This window comes from Bombina bombina, chromosome 1 (genome assembly GCF_027579735.1).
Source record: "Bombina bombina isolate aBomBom1 chromosome 1, aBomBom1.pri, whole genome shotgun sequence".
Lineage (NCBI taxonomy): Eukaryota > Metazoa > Chordata > Amphibia > Anura > Bombinatoridae > Bombina > Bombina bombina.
Window position 1 is genome coordinate 891,487,369 of NC_069499.1, and position 16,037 is coordinate 891,503,405.

The 16,037-nt window shown below is 38.4% G+C and overlaps 1 protein-coding gene across 2 annotated transcripts in view; it reads left to right on the forward strand.

The window, feature by feature from the left end:
* The window catches only part of LOC128646111 (dipeptidase 2), a 191,899-nt gene that overhangs the window by 59,993 nt on the left and 115,869 nt on the right, over positions 1-16,037 (forward strand). The gene's annotated exons all lie outside the window — the stretch shown is intronic.

Consider the following 16,037-nt stretch of genomic DNA (forward strand, 5'->3'; position numbering starts at 1 on the left):
GGTGTGAATCTAAAGGATTCCCTTGGGACAAGGTTAAGATTCCTAGGATTCTATCCTTCCTTCAAGAAGGATTGGAAAAAGGATTATCGGCAAGTTCCCTGAAGGGACAGATTTCTGCCTTGTCGGTGTTACTTCACAAAAAACTGGCAGCTGTGCCAGATGTTCAAGCCTTTGTTCAGGCTCTGGTTAGAATCAAGCCTGTTTACAAACCTTTGACTCCTCCTTGGAGTCTCAATTTAGTTCTTTCAGTTCTTCAGGGGGTTCCGTTTGAACCCTTACATTCCGTTGATATTAAGTTATTATCTTGGAAAGTTTTGTTTTTAGTTGCAATTTCTTCTGCTAGAAGAGTTTCAGAATTATCTGCTCTGCAGTGTTCTCCTCCTTATCTGGTGTTCCAAAGCCGTGGTGCCTTCCATTTAGGTGACCTGATTTGCTCCCTCCCTTCATCCGTGTCCTAAAGCTTTGGTATTGGTTCCCACAAGTAAGGATGACGCCGTGGACCGGACACACCTATGTTGGAGAAAACAGAATTTATGTTTACCTGATAAATTTCTTTCTCCAACGGTGTGTCCGGTCCACGGCCCGCCCTGGTTTTTAAATCAGGTCTGATAATTTATTTTCTTTAACTACAGTCACCACGGTACCATGTGGTTTCTCCTATGCTATTATTCCTCCTTAACGTCGGTCGAATGACTGGGGTAGGCGGAGCCTAGGAGGGATCATGTGACCAGCTTTGCTGGGCTCTTTGCCATTTCCTGTTGGGGAAGAGAATATCCCACAAGTAAGGATGACGCCGTGGACCGGACACACCGTTGGAGAAAGAAATTTATCAGGTAAACATAAATTCTGTTTTGATACAAGTCTCTATGTATTTTTAGTATATTATATACATATTTATGTCCATACATTTATTTCAGTGACATACTTAATATACTTAAAATAATTAGTTTTATTTGTAGCAGTTGTAAATTTGTGTGTAACTGTATGTTAATAAAAATTGGAAGGAAATCTAACATATGTTGCTCTGTATATAGCTATATATATATATATATTCATTACCAACACTATACGTACATCTACTTATGTGTATCGTATGATTTGCACTCAATATTATAATTTGTTAATAAATGTGTTTGCAACTCTGAAGTTTAAACAAGTCTGTCTTTTTGAAAACTTAACAAAACATAACAAATCCTAGATAACTCAAATCATTTGGGGGAAACGCCTATGCAGATTTTACTAAATAAGTAAGTTGTTTATATTTTCCTTTATACATTAGGTAAAATGTCCTACACTTTTAACATACAGAGACCTAATCTATTGTTTTAACCATGAATGGTGGCTCCTGAGCAGGATTATTATTATAGTTTGTATAGTATTGCAGAATTCTGTAGAGCTGGGGTTAAGTCTAGTTATTATTAAGAGAGTTTACTGGTTGCTAGCATGGGGTGGTCAGCTTTCGCTGCCTGGTAACTTTGTTCATGTGCAGCTTCTTAAGACTTTTGCTTCTTAACTAGATGTTGCAGGGTCACAAAGGTCCAAAGCTGCATCCCCAGCTTCATAAAACAGCCCATACTGTTTACATCTACTATTTATGTGGTTGATGAATGGGAAATAGGGAGTGGACGTGTTCTGAGAGAGAAGATAGCCAAATGAATGTGTGTGAGTTTGACAGTTACTAAGGCACATGGTCCCAAAACAATATCCAGGGGAAAGTGCATGGAGGTAAAAAGCAAATTATATACCCACAACAACAAAAAGGGAGAGAGAAAAGAAATAAGTGGATCTTGCCCTACACTACTCTTGCACAATAAATTCACTCATTGTTATAGCAAATAAGTCACACCAGCATCTTCAGATACTAAATTTTATTTGTGAATAGTGCAAGATACAAATAAAATCCTAGAGATTGCATTGAATTGCTATAAAACTGGCATCCCTGTGGAAAAATATAAATATGTTCATATACACCATACCTAATATAAATATGCTCATATACACCATACCTAATATACAAATGCAGTTTGTCCTTAGTAAACAAGATGAAAATAGACTCATCTGATATAGCCAACAAGTGCATTAAGTGATATATTATTAATATGAGAGGTTAAAAATCACTAGCTATATTAAGTGGTCACAATGAAAAGACATTGCTGTTGTAAACTGTGTAAACTGATGGTGACATTAGTTTCATTAATATAAGTTAAGCTTAATTACTTAGTGTAACACTTTACAATAAAAAGTATAAAAGAGGTTGTTGGTACACATATTGTCATCCAAGCAGGGTTGGTAAAAGGAGAGGTTTTTAAAAAAAGATAGATAAATCTTTATTTCTCCAACATAGGTGTGTCCGGTCCACGGCGTCATCCTTACTTGTGGGGATATTCTCCTCCCCAACAGGAAATGGCAAAGAGCCCAGCAAAGCTGGTCACATGATCCCTCCTAGGCTCCGCCTACCCCAGTCATTCTCTTTGCCGTTGTACAGGCAACATCTCCACGGAGATGGCTTAGAGTTTTTTAGTGTTTAACTGTAGTTTTTATTATTCAATCAAGAGTTTGTTATTTTGAAATAGTGCTGGTATGTACTATTTACTCAGAAACAGAAAAGAGATGAAGATTTCTGTTTGTATGAGGAAAATGATTTTAGCAACCGTCACTAAAATCCATGGCTGTTCCACACAGGACTGTTGAGAGCTACTAACTTCAGTTGGGGGAACAGTATGCAGTCTCTTGCTGCTTGAGGTATGACACATTCTAACAAGACGATGTAATGCTGGAAGCTGTCATTTTCCCTATGGGATCCGGTAAGCCATGTTTATTACGATCATAAATAAGGGCTTCACAAGGGCTTATTAAGACTGTAGACTTTTCTGGGCTAAATCGATTCATTATTAACACATATTTAGCCTTGAGGAATCATTTTATCTGGGTATTTTGATATATGAATATCGGCAGGCACTGTATTAGACACCTTATTTCTTAGGGGCTTTCCCAAAGCATAAGCAGAGCCTCATTTTCGCGCCGGTGTGGCGCACTTGTTTTTGAGAGGCATGGCATGCAGTCGCATGTGTGTGGAGCTCTGATACTTAGAAAAGACTTTCTGAAGGCGTCATTTGGTATCGTATTCCCCTTTGGGCTTGGTTGGGTCTCAGCAAAGCAGATACCAGGGACTGTAAAGGGGTTAAAGTTTAAAACGGCTCCGGTTCCGTTATTTTAAGGGTTAAAGCTTCCAAATTTGGTGTGCAATACTTTTAAGGCTTTAAGACACTGTGGTGAAAATTTGGTGAATTTTGTACAATTCCTTCATGTTTTTTCGCAATTGCAGTAATAAAGTGTGTTCAGTTTAAAATTTAAAGTGACAGTAACGGTTTTATTTTAAAACGTTTTTTGTACTTTGTTATCAAGTTTATGCCTGTTTAACATGTCTGAACTACCAGATAGACTGTGTTCTGAATGTGGGGAAGCCAGAATTCCTATTCATTTAAATAAATGTGATTTATGTGATAATGACAATGATGCCCAAGATGATTCCTCAAGTGAGGGGAGTAAGCATGGTACTGCATCATTCCCTCCTTCGTCTACACGAGTCTTGCCCACTCAGGAGGCCCCTAGTACATCTAGCGCGCCAATACTCCTTACTATGCAACAATTAACGGCTGTAATGGATAATTCTGTCAAAAACATTTTAGCCCAAATGAACACTTGTCAGCGTAAGCGCGGCTGCTCTGTTTTAGATACTGAAGAGCATGGCAACGCTGATACTAATATCTCTGAAGGGCCCCTAACCCAGTCTGATGGGGCCAGGGAGGTTTTGTCTGAGGGAGAAATTACTGATTCAGGGAACATTTCTCAACAGGCTGAATCTGATGTGATTGCATTTAAATTTAAGTTGGAACATCTCCGCATTCTGCTTAAGGAGGTATTATCCACTCTGGATGATTGTGACAAGTTGGTCATCCCAGAGAAGCTATGTAAAATGGACAAGTTCCTAGAGGTGCCGGGGCTCCCAGAAGCTTTTCCTATACCCAAGCGGGTGGCGGACATTGTTAATAAAGAATGGGAAAGGCCCGGTATTCCTTTCGTCCCTCCCCCCATATTTAAAAAATTGTTTCCTTTGGTCGACCCCAGGAAGGACTTATGGCAGTCAGTCCCCAAGGTCGAGGGAGCGGTTTCCACTTTAAACAAACGCACCACTATACCCATAGAGGATAGTTGTGCTTTCAAAGATCCTATGGATAAAAAATTAGAAGGTTTGCTTAAAAAGATGTTTGTTCAGCAGGGTTACCTTCTACAACCAATTGCATGCATTGTCCCTGTCGCTACAGCCGCATGTTTCTGGTTCGATGAGCTGATAAAGGCGGTCGATAGTGATTCTCCTCCTTATGAGGAGATTATGGACAGAATCAATGCTCTCAAATTGGCTAATTCTTTCACCCTAGACGCCACTTTGCAATTGGCTAGGTTAGCGGCTAAGAATTCTGGGTTTGCTATTGTGGCGCGCAGAGCGCTTTGGTTGAAATCTTGGTCGGCTGATGCGTCTTCCAAGAACAAGCTACTTAACATTCCTTTCAAGGGGAAAACGCTGTTTGGCCCTGACTTGAAAGAGATTATCTCTGATATCACTGGGGGTAAGGGCCACGCCCTTCCTCAGGATCGGCCTTTCAAGGCAAAAAATAAACCTAATTTTCGTCCCTTTAGTAGAAACGGACCAGCCCGAGGTGCTACGTCCTCTAAGCAAGAGGGTAATACTTCTCAAGCCAAGCCAGCTTGGAGACCAATGCAAGGCTGGAACAAGGGAAAGCAGGCCAAGAAACCTGCCACTGCTACCAAGACTGCATGAAATGTTGGCCCCCGATCCGGGACCGGATCTGGTGGGGGGCAGACTCTCTCTCTTCGCTCAGGCTTGGGCAAGAGATGTTCTGGATCCTTGGGCGCTAGAAATAGTCTCCCAAGGTTATCTTCTGGAATTCAAGGGACTTCCCCCAAGGGGGAGGTTCCACAGGTCTCAGTTGTCTTCAGACCACATAAAAAGACAGGCATTCTTACATTGTGTAGAAGACCTGTTAAAAATGGGAGTGATTCATCCTGTTCCATTAAGAGAACAAGGGATGGGGTTCTACTCCAATCTGTTCATAGTTCCCAAAAAAGAGGGAACGTTCAGACCAATCTTAGATCTCAAGATCTTAAACAAGTTTCTCAAGATTCCATCGTTCAAGATGGAAACCATTCGAACTATTATTCCTTCCATCCAGGAAGGTCAATTCATGACCACGGTGGATTTAAAGGATGCGTATCTACATATTCCTATCCACAAGGAACATCATCGGTTCCTAAGGTTCGCATTCCTGGACAAGCATTACCAGTTCGTGGCGCTTCCTTTCGGATTAGCCACTGCTCCAAGGATTTTCACAAAGGTACTAGGGTCCCTTCTAGCTGTGCTAAGACCAAGGGGCATTGCTGTAGTACCTTACTTGGACGACATTCTGATTCAAGCGTCGTCCCTTCCTCAAGCAAAGGCTCACACGGACGTCGTCCTGGCCTTTCTCAGATCTCACGGATGGAAAGTGAACGTGGAAAAGAGTTCTCTATCTCCGTCAACAAGGGTTCCCTTCTTGGGAACAATAATAGACTCCTTAGAAATGAGGATATTTCTGACAGAGGCCAGAAAATCAAAGCTTCTAGACTCTTGTCGGATACTTCATTCCGTTCCTCTTCCTTCCATAGCTCAGTGCATGGAAGTGATCGGGTTGATGGTAGCGGCTATGGACATAGTTCCTTTTGCGCGCATTCATCTAAGACCATTACAACTGTGCATGCTCAGTCAGTGGAATGGGGATTATACAGACTTGTCTCCGAAGATACAAGTAAATCAGAGGACCAGAGACTCACTCCGTTGGTGGCTGTCCCTGGACAACCTGTCACAAGGGATGACATTCCGCAGACCAGAGTGGGTCATTGTCACGACCGACGCCAGTCTGATGGGCTGGGGCGCGGTCTGGGGATCCCTGAAAGCTCAGGGTCTTTGGTCTCGGGAAGAATCTCTTCTACCGATAAATATTCTGGAACTGAGAGCGATATTCAATGCTCTCAAGGCTTGGCCTCAGCTAGCGAGGGCCAAGTTCATACGGTTTCAATCAGACAACATGACAACTGTTGCGTACATCAACCATCAGGGGGGAACAAGGAGTTCCCTAGCGATGGAAGAAGTGACCAAAATCATTCTATGGGCGGAGTCTCACTCCTGCCACCTGTCCGCTATCCACATCCCAGGAGTGGAAAATTGGGAAGCGGATTTTCTGAGTCGTCAGACATTGCATCCGGGGGAGTGGGAACTCCATCCGGAAATCTTTGCCCAAGTCACTCAGCTGTGGGGCATTCCAGACATGGATCTGATGGCCTCTCGTCAGAACTTCAAAGTTCCTTGCTACGGGTCCAGATCCAGGGATCCCAAGGCGGCTCTAGTGGATGCACTAGTAGCACCTTGGACCTTCAAACTAGCTTATGTGTTCCCGCCGTTCCCTCTCATCCCCAGGCTGGTAGCCAGGATCAATCAGGAGAGGGCGTCGGTGATCTTGATAGCTCCTGCGTGGCCACGCAGGACTTGGTATGCAGATCTGGTGAATATGTCATCGGCTCCACCTTGGAAGCTACCTTTGAGACGAGACCTTCTTGTTCAGGGTCCGTTCGAACATCCGAACCTGGTTTCACTCCAGCTGACTGCTTGGAGATTGAACGCTTGATCCTATCGAAGCGAGGGTTCTCAGATTCTGTTATCGATACTCTTGTTCAGGCCAGAAAGCCTGTAACTAGAAAGATTTACCACAAAATTTGGAAAAAATATATCTGTTGGTGTGAATCTAAAGGATTCCCTTGGGACAAGGTTAAGATTCCTAAGATTCTATCCTTCCTTCAAGAAGGATTGGAAAAAGGATTATCTGCAAGTTCCCTGAAGGGACAGATTTCTGCCTTGTCTGTGTTACTTCACAAAAAGCTGGCAGCTGTGCCAGATGTTCAAGCCTTTGTTCAGGCTCTGGTTAGAATTAAGCCTGTTTACAAACCTTTGACTCCTCCTTGGAGTCTCAATTTAGTTCTTTCAGTTCTTCAGGGGGTTCCGTTTGAACCCTTACATTCCGTTGATATTAAGTTATTATCTTGGAAAGTTTTGTTTTTGGTTGCAATCTCTTCTGCTAGAAGAGTTTCAGAATTATCTGCTCTGCAGTGTTCTCCTCCTTATCTGGTGTTCCATGCAGATAAGGTGGTTTTACGTACTAAACCTGGTTTTCTTCCAAAAGTTGTTTCTAACAAAAACATTAACCAGGAGATTATCGTACCTTCTCTGTGTCCGAAACCAGTTTCAAAGAAGGAACGTTTGTTGCACAATTTGGATGTTGTTCGCGCTCTAAAATTCTATTTAGATGCTACAAAGGATTTTAGACAAACATCTTCCTTTTTTGTTGTTTATTCTGGCAGAAGGAGAGGTCAAAAAGCAACTTCTACCTCTCTCTCTTTTTGGATTAAAAGCATCATTAGATTGGCTTACGAGACTGCCGGACGGCAGCCTCCCGAAAGAATCACAGCTCATTCCACTAGGGCTGTGGCTTCCACATGGGCCTTCAAGAACGAGGCTTCTGTTGATCAGATATGTAGGGCAGCGACTTGGTCTTCACTGCACACTTTTACCAAATTTTACAAGTTTGATACTTTCGCTTCTTCTGAGGCTATTTTTGGGAGAAAGGTTTTGCAAGCCGTGGTGCCTTCCATTTAGGTGACCTGATTTGCTCCCTCCCTTCATCCGTGTCCTAAAGCTTTGGTATTGGTTCCCACAAGTAAGGATGACGCCGTGGACCGGACACACCTATGTTGGAGAAAACAGAATTTATGTTTACCTGATAAATTACTTTCTCCAACGGTGTGTCCGGTCCACGGCCCGCCCTGGTTTTTTTAATCAGGTCTGATAATTTATTTTCTTTAACTACAGTCACCACGGTACCATATGGTTTCTCCTATGCTAATATTCCTCCTTAACGTCGGTCGAATGACTGGGGTAGGCGGAGCCTAGGAGGGATCATGTGACCAGCTTTGCTGGGCTCTTTGCCATTTCCTGTTGGGGAGGAGAATATCCCCACAAGTAAGGATGACGCCGTGGACCGGACACACCGTTGGAGAAAGTAATTTATCAGGTAAACATAAATTCTGTTTTTTCTTTATTTTTTATTCAGCTAAGATAACATTACTTAGTTTAAAAGTTTAGAATTACTTATTATAAAAGACAGTTTAGAGTAAATATCATAACTTATATACCCACACCAAAAGATCCAAAGATCAGGGACAGCGCTTTTTAAGTTTCACACCCTCAACCACCCTACCCCCACCGTTTTACTTAACACAGCAATATGTGTAGATGAAATTATCTTGTTGTTACAGAAATGTGGGGCAGAGGTAGTAAATGCAATGTTTATAAAATATTGTATTTGAGCGTTTGTATTTGTTTTTAATTTCTTCATCAGCTGTGTACAGATATGTGAGTTTAAAATAAAATAATATGGTGAGTTAATCATTTTATTAAGATGTTTGCATTATGCTTATTTGTATTTGTGATGTATAAATGTTTATTTTTGTTTTGTGGGTATAAAGTCAATTTAAAAAGATAATTGAGAATTTGCTTTATAATAGGCCGAGTTAATCATTTTATTTAGATGTTTGTATTATGCTTATTTGTATTTGTGCTGTATAAATGTTTATTTCTGCTGTGTGGTTATAAGGGTGATAAAAGTGAAAAGCTGTTGTAAACTGTGTAAACTGATGGTAACATTAGTTTCATTAATATAAGTTAAGCTTAATTACTTAGTGTAACACTTTACAATAAAAAGTATAAAAGAGTTTGTTGGTACACATATTGGCATCCAAGCAGGGGTGGTAAAAAGAGAGGTTTTTAAAATAAGATAGAAAAAAAATATTTCTATAAGAGATGTTTTTTTTTTATTCAGCTAAGATAACATTACTTAGTTTAAAAGTTTAGAATTAATTATTATAAAAGACAGTTTAGAGTAAATATCATACCTTATATACTTACACCAAAAGATCAGGGACAGCGATTTTTAAGTTTCACGCCCACAACCACCCTCACCCACCCCCACCGTTTTACTTAACACAGCAATATGTATAGATGAAATCATTTTATTAAGATGTTTGCATTATGCTTATTTGTATTTGTGATGTATAAATGTTTATTTTTGCTTTGGGGTTATAAGGGGAATAAAGTCCTATGTGTGTTTTTTAAACAATATATAAGTGAGATTTGGTTTTGGATAGATAAGATGTTTACAAAAATGATGTATGTCAGTGTTTTTAAAAAAAAATGTGTAAACTCAATGACATCTGAAAGTAATATGATGATATCTGCTGACAAACATATATGATGAGAAAAAAAGTATTATGATGATATTTGCTGACAAGATATGTGATGAAAAAATATTAGTCATTTAACAAATGACGTATTAGATATGTCAGCATTTTAATAACATAAGTGTCAGAGCGTACAGTATAAGTAGCCTGTGCATTCAGTTCATACAATGTGCTGGCATGAAGACAGAAAAGATAATATGTACAATACTGAATTAAATTATTTCATTCACAGAAATCTTATAAGAAATGTTAACAAACTTTTTATTTTTTATTTTTTTATAATCCCCTAATAAAAGAAAATATCAAAACAATTGAATTTTATACTCTTATACCTCCTCCTTTAAATCCTATTACATTTTATATCTTTTTTTTTCATAGCAAGTCCTGACATGCCTTATTAAACCTATTGAACATTATAGAGGATATATATATTAAGATTTTATATCTCCCTTTTAATAGAATACAATATCAAAGTATACTTTATACCTTTTTTAAATTAAATAAACTTTATAGTCTTTTATAAAGCTCCTAATCAACCATATCAAAATAAGCTTAATAACCTCTTATAACCTTTTAATCCAAATCCTAATAAAAAAAAACTATTTAATATCAATTTTATATCAAATACGTATTAAAAACACTTTTTTTAATATCGATTTTATATCAAATTTGTATCAAAATCCCCTTTTTATATCAATTTTATATCAAATTGATATCAAAAAGTGAATTTTATATCAAATTGATATCAAAAAGGGGCGTACAAGTGGGAGTGGAAAGGGGCGGGTTTAGGGGAGGAGAAAGGGGCGTGTCCACCTGTCAAAAAAGTTTGACATAACCTCCGTACTATTACTACTAACCACACATAATTTAGGATAGTCAAAAAAGTAAGGATAAAAGATAGAGGAGGATAAAGATTTTGTTCTTCGAGATAAAGAAAAGACTACACCTTGAGGAGTAAACATCTTAGAATTATAATCTACAACTCTAACATCAGATACCCTTTTACATGAGAGTAAACATAATAAAGAAGCTAATTTACAAGTTAATTGCTTGAGAGAAAGGTCTTTATTGAGAGGCCAATTATTAAATAGATTAATTAATAAATCCACATCCCAAAAATAATAATGTTTAGGAACAGGAGGCTTCTTGACTCTTATGGCCTTTAGAAGCTTTTTGACTGAAGACAACTGTCCAATATTAGCTATAGGATAATGTCCAGCTGATATTGCAGATCGAGCAATATTAATAGACCTATATGCAAGACCTGTTTTAAAAAGAGAGGTCAAATAGTTAATGACTTCATTCACAGGAGCTGAAAAGGGATCCAAATTTTTGCTACTGCACCAATCAGACCATCTGATCCATGCATATCTGTATAATTTCTTGGTACCTGGTGCCCAAGAATCTCTGAGTAGCGATTTAGCTTCTTCCGAAAGTCCTTCAAATGACCAGGAACCCCTGAAATCATCCAAGCAATCAGTTGAAGGGATCCTTGAACAACAAGGTTGTGTGGTTTTCCTGTCGGGTCCAACAAAAGATCTTGCTGTAGAGGAAGAAGGAGAAGAGGAAGGTAGGACATCTCTAGAAGAGCTGGAAACCAGGATTGGGCTGACCACCATGGAGTTATGAGAAGAATTGAAATAAGATTTCTCCTGACAAACGATATTGTCCGAGGAATCATTGAAAAAGGAGGGAATGCATAAGCTCCCTTCTCTGGCCATGTCTGAAGAAAAGCATCCGTCGCTAGAGCAAAGGGGTCTGGCCTCCAACTGTAATATGGAGTCAGCTGATGATTCAATCGGGAAGCAAAGAGATCTATTGAGAAAGGATCTCTGCGGTAAAACAGAATCTGAAAAATCTTGGAATTCAGTTTCCAATCGCTGGAGTCCTGAAGATGACGAGAACCCCAATCTGCCATGATGTTGTTTTGACCTGGAATATATTCTGCTTGAATATAAATGTTGTGATCTAAACAAGAATAGATAAAATCTGAGGTTAGATCCGACAATATTTTTGATGTAGTACCTCCTAAACGGTTGAGGTACCTGACAACAGAAATATTGTCCAACTTGAGTAAGACAGAAATAGGACGATCTGAATGAATAAAGCTCTTCACAGCAAAATAACCTGCTAAAAGTTCTAGACAGTTTATATGAAGATTCTTTTCTTCTGAAGTCCATTTTCCACCAGTGATGGAAGAACCCAATCCGGCTCCCCAACCCGAATTGCTGGCATCTGATTCCAAAATTATTTCGGGAGAACAACCAAAAATTGCTCTCCCATTCCAAGCCTCTAAATTGGCTAACCACCATAATAACTCTGATCTTGCTTCTTCGGACAAGGAGATCTTGTGAAAATAAGAGAAACCTTGTCGGAGATAAAAAAAACCTTCAATCTTTGAAGAGCCCTGTAATGGAGGGGAGCTGGAAAAATTGCTTGAATAGATGAAGAAAGAAGACCAATAATACGGGCTAAAGTCCGAATTGGAAAAAGAGGTCTCTTTAGAAGGTAAGATATCTCTTTCTTTATTTTGTTGATTTTGTCTGAAGGAAGACTCAAAGTTGCAGATTGGGAATCTATAAGAAATCCAAGAAATTTTAGAGACTGGGAGGGATTGATCTCTGATTTGTCGAAATTGATAACAAATCCTAAGTTCTGAAGGAGATTTATAGTTAGTTTGAGATGAGAAATCAAACAATGACATTCCTGATGCATGATAAGGATATCGTCCAAATAGATTATGAGACGAACACCTCTCATTCGTAGCCAAGCAACTACAGGACAAAGGATTTTTGTAAATGCCCAAGGTGCAGAAGAGAGCCCAAAAGGAAGGCATGTAAATTGCCAAAGGTTGTTTTTCCACAGAAATCTCAAAAAATTTCTGAAAGAATGATGAATGGGGATAGAAAGATAAGCATCTTTCAAATCTAAACGGACTAACCAATCCTTGGAAAGGAGACAGTCTTGGAGGAGATGAATTCCCTCCATTTTGAAATGATTGTACTCTAGATGAAAATTTAGATTTCTTCGATTTATAACAGGGCGAAAAGATCCTTCTTTCTTTTTGACCAGAAACATATTGCTGATGAAAGAATCTTTTTCTGATGGAGCTAATTCTATAGCTTGTTTTTTTGTCTAAATCTGATATCTCTTGGTCTAGTAGAAGATAGTCTGAAAGGGAGAAGAAAATTGGATTTGGAAGAACAGACTGATAAGGGATTGGTATGAAATTTAGATGGAGACCTGATACTGATTGAAGTACCCATGGGTCTTGGGTTATACTCTTCCAATTGTGAATAAATAGGGCAAGTCTGCCTCCTACTTTTTGAGGGGAAAAAGGAATGGAATGATAAATGTTCAAACTTACTTGAGAATGGTATTCTAGAAGGTCTTCCTCTGAATGATCTTGCTGGCCATTGTCTGCCTCTTGTAGGAAAGAAGTTGTTGAATGGTATTGATGGTACTTGGTTGTTTTGGAAGAAAGGCCTTGAGGAGAATGATGAACGGCCAGGAAAACGGCCCCTTCCTTTCCCGGCCCTGTCAAAAACTCTGTTGTTTTGACTGAATATTTTCTTTGTTTGAGTTTTAATTTTATTAAGTGAATTTAGGGATGAAACATAATTGGACAGTTATTTTAGTCCTGCATCTCCAAATTAAAAACCTTTAGCCTTTCTACCAATCTCTTTGGGGGCAAAGTCTGACAATTTGGGATCAACCTTCCTAATTCTCCTTCTTTGACAGGATAAGGCAGAGTTGGAATCACCAATTAAATACACTAAACGCTGAACCCATTGTTTAATCACAGCAGGGTCAACCTGAGAATTCTTAGAAATTGCATCCTCTGATAATTCCAATAATTTAGTCACTAGACCCAGAGTATCCAGTAATTTATCCTGACAGGCCTTTAAAAACCTGTCAGGTCCTTTCCTAATTATTAAAATAAATTTCAATAAGTTAAGGTCAATTTCGGGAGTGGCATGAGCCAAACTGGGTAAGCAATACATTTGGAGACTCTTTTTGATGCTCTCCAATTAGAGGACCTGGGGTGTTCTATATTATCAGGGTCTAAATAAGATTCCCCAGCATTATCTAATAATCTAGGTTTTTTGGACTTACTAGACTTTTTGGATCTTTTATATTTAGGGGAATCGTCATCTGAGGATGATGAGTCCGAAACATCCTCATAAACAGAATCTTTATCATCATAAAATTTGTCAGAAGTACAGGAGTCGTTAGACTCAGTTGTTGAATCAGAGTCAACATCAATTTTGCGCTTAAGTTTTTGTTTCCTGGTTATAAAAGAAACAATATCAGAATCCCCAGAGGAATTATTTTCTAAATTTTTTATAAGCGCAGACTCATTGTCTGAACTAGGCAGACTTTTATTTAATTTGTCAGTAGAAATGACAGTAGAGTTATCATTAGTATTAGAATTTAAATGTTTTCTTTTACTGGTCGCTTTTTTGGGAGGATTGCCAGAGGAATTAACTGCAGCCATGACAGACTGCATCTGTTGCTGAAGACAAGTCATAGAAGACATAATGTCTTGCAAAGATTTATTAGAAACTTCAGATATGTTTTCATTAGACATATTTAGAATAAGATAAAATATTAATTCAGCTTAGTAAATATGTGTGTTTAAATTTGTAATAAAATTTTAATCCATATACAAATTAAAATATAAAATTTAAAATAAATATTTTTCTTTAAAATATGGGGAATCAAACCTAGGACCTTGTGAACTAAAGGCTGACAAGTTAACCACACAGCTAAAGCTAATATTTGAGTAATTGGCAAGCTATGAAATACTTAACAAGTGAAATTAAGACACACTGTGAAAAATGAAACGATTTGCAACAAAAGTTGCCAAACTTAAAACCTAGTGAGAACGAGTGAGGTAATGACCGTGGCTGACAGGACTGAAGCGGGTCTGAGGGCGGGAAAAGAAAAATGACTAACAGGGGGCGGAGATAAGGGCCGACAATGAAGAAACCCTGACACAGAAGGATAGAGGACACCAGAGGAGCAGGGAAATACCGTAGGTAAACGGAAACGAACGAAACAATGGTAAACTGATGTTATAAACAAATTACAAAACAATATTTCAAAACAAACTGGCAACAACAAATTAGTAATAAACTAATAAGCAAACAATGTGAAAAAACGAAATTGGGGAAAAGTGTTGAAAACAACAGTAGACAAAAGAAAAGATGGATTAAAAATAAAATAAAGGCAATAATCAAATACAACAATAAAAACGCATTATTTATTTAAGAATGAAATTTAAATAATACTTAACGTCTGTTCAGCAAAGTGAAAAGAGGATTAGCTGTTTGGACTGTTACCTCTTATACCTTTGGATGTTATATTATTGGCTGTTATCTGGTTGCATAACCTGTTACTGTGATATCATTGGTTGAATTTTTCTGTATTATTTATTCAAAATTTTCAATGCTTTTAATTGCTGTCTATTCAGTAAATGAAAAGTTATTGCAAAATAGGAGTCTCTGTCCTTGTAATAAAATCAGCTGATTAGTAACCATGGTTATTTTATCTGCTCACATCCAAAGTAATCCTGAAACCTGGACTGTTGGGGAGGCCTGAGGACAAGTTTGAAAACCAGTGGTCTATCTATATCTATCTAATCTGTCTTTCTTTGTATCTGTTCTGTCATCTTTCTATCTGTCTGCCTGCCTGCCTGTCAACCTCTATGTCTGTCTACCTAATTTATCTATCTGTCTTTATCTAATCTATCTGTTCTGTATATTTGATCTCCAGTTTACCTCATGTTCTATATATCCCCTATCTATCTGTTCTTTCTGTCTGTTCTATTTATCTCTCTGTTATATCTGTTTTATCTGTCTATATCTAATCTATCTTTCTATCATCTTTCTATCTGTCTATGTATATGTGTGTGTGTATATATATATATATATACTGTATATCTTTTTGTTCTTTTCTCTCACTCAGCTTTGTTTCCCTCCTTTCTTCTTTCCTACTCTTTTGCCACTATCTCTCTCCCTTTTCCACTTTTCTCTTCCCCTCCTCTCTCTCTACACACTCTATTTTTTTCTTTCTCTCCTCTCTTTCCCATTACTCTCTATTTCCCTCTTTTCCTTTGTCTCCCTTCCACCTGTTTCCCCTTTTTTTCTCTCTCCACTGTATTCTTTCTGAGAAATGTTGTGCACAACTAGGTATACAATGGAGGTATATGTTTAATGGGTCAATCATAAGAGGGGCCTCATATTTAAACTTTGCCTAAGGCCTTACTGAGAAGTTGGTGTTGCTGCTTGCTGCCTATAGCTGCTGCAGTGCATCCAGGGATTCCAGACCTGCAACTTCGTTCCATAATTTTCCATTCCTGTGCTGCATGATTGGTGAAGCCTGAGGGTGACTAACAATGATTGCTCTCAGGTCTCAATAATAATATATAATGTGACTGTCTCCATTACTAACTAGTTACTAGACAGTAGGGGAGTAGGGGGAAAGGTGCAAATTTGTGCTGAGCACTGTGCGGAAAATTATGCTGATACCTACCTGTGTGTATTAAATTAAATTACTATAAACCTAAATTATTTAGGGCAGACCGACAATTTTAAAATATGATATTTTATTGAGGTTGTATGAAGCCA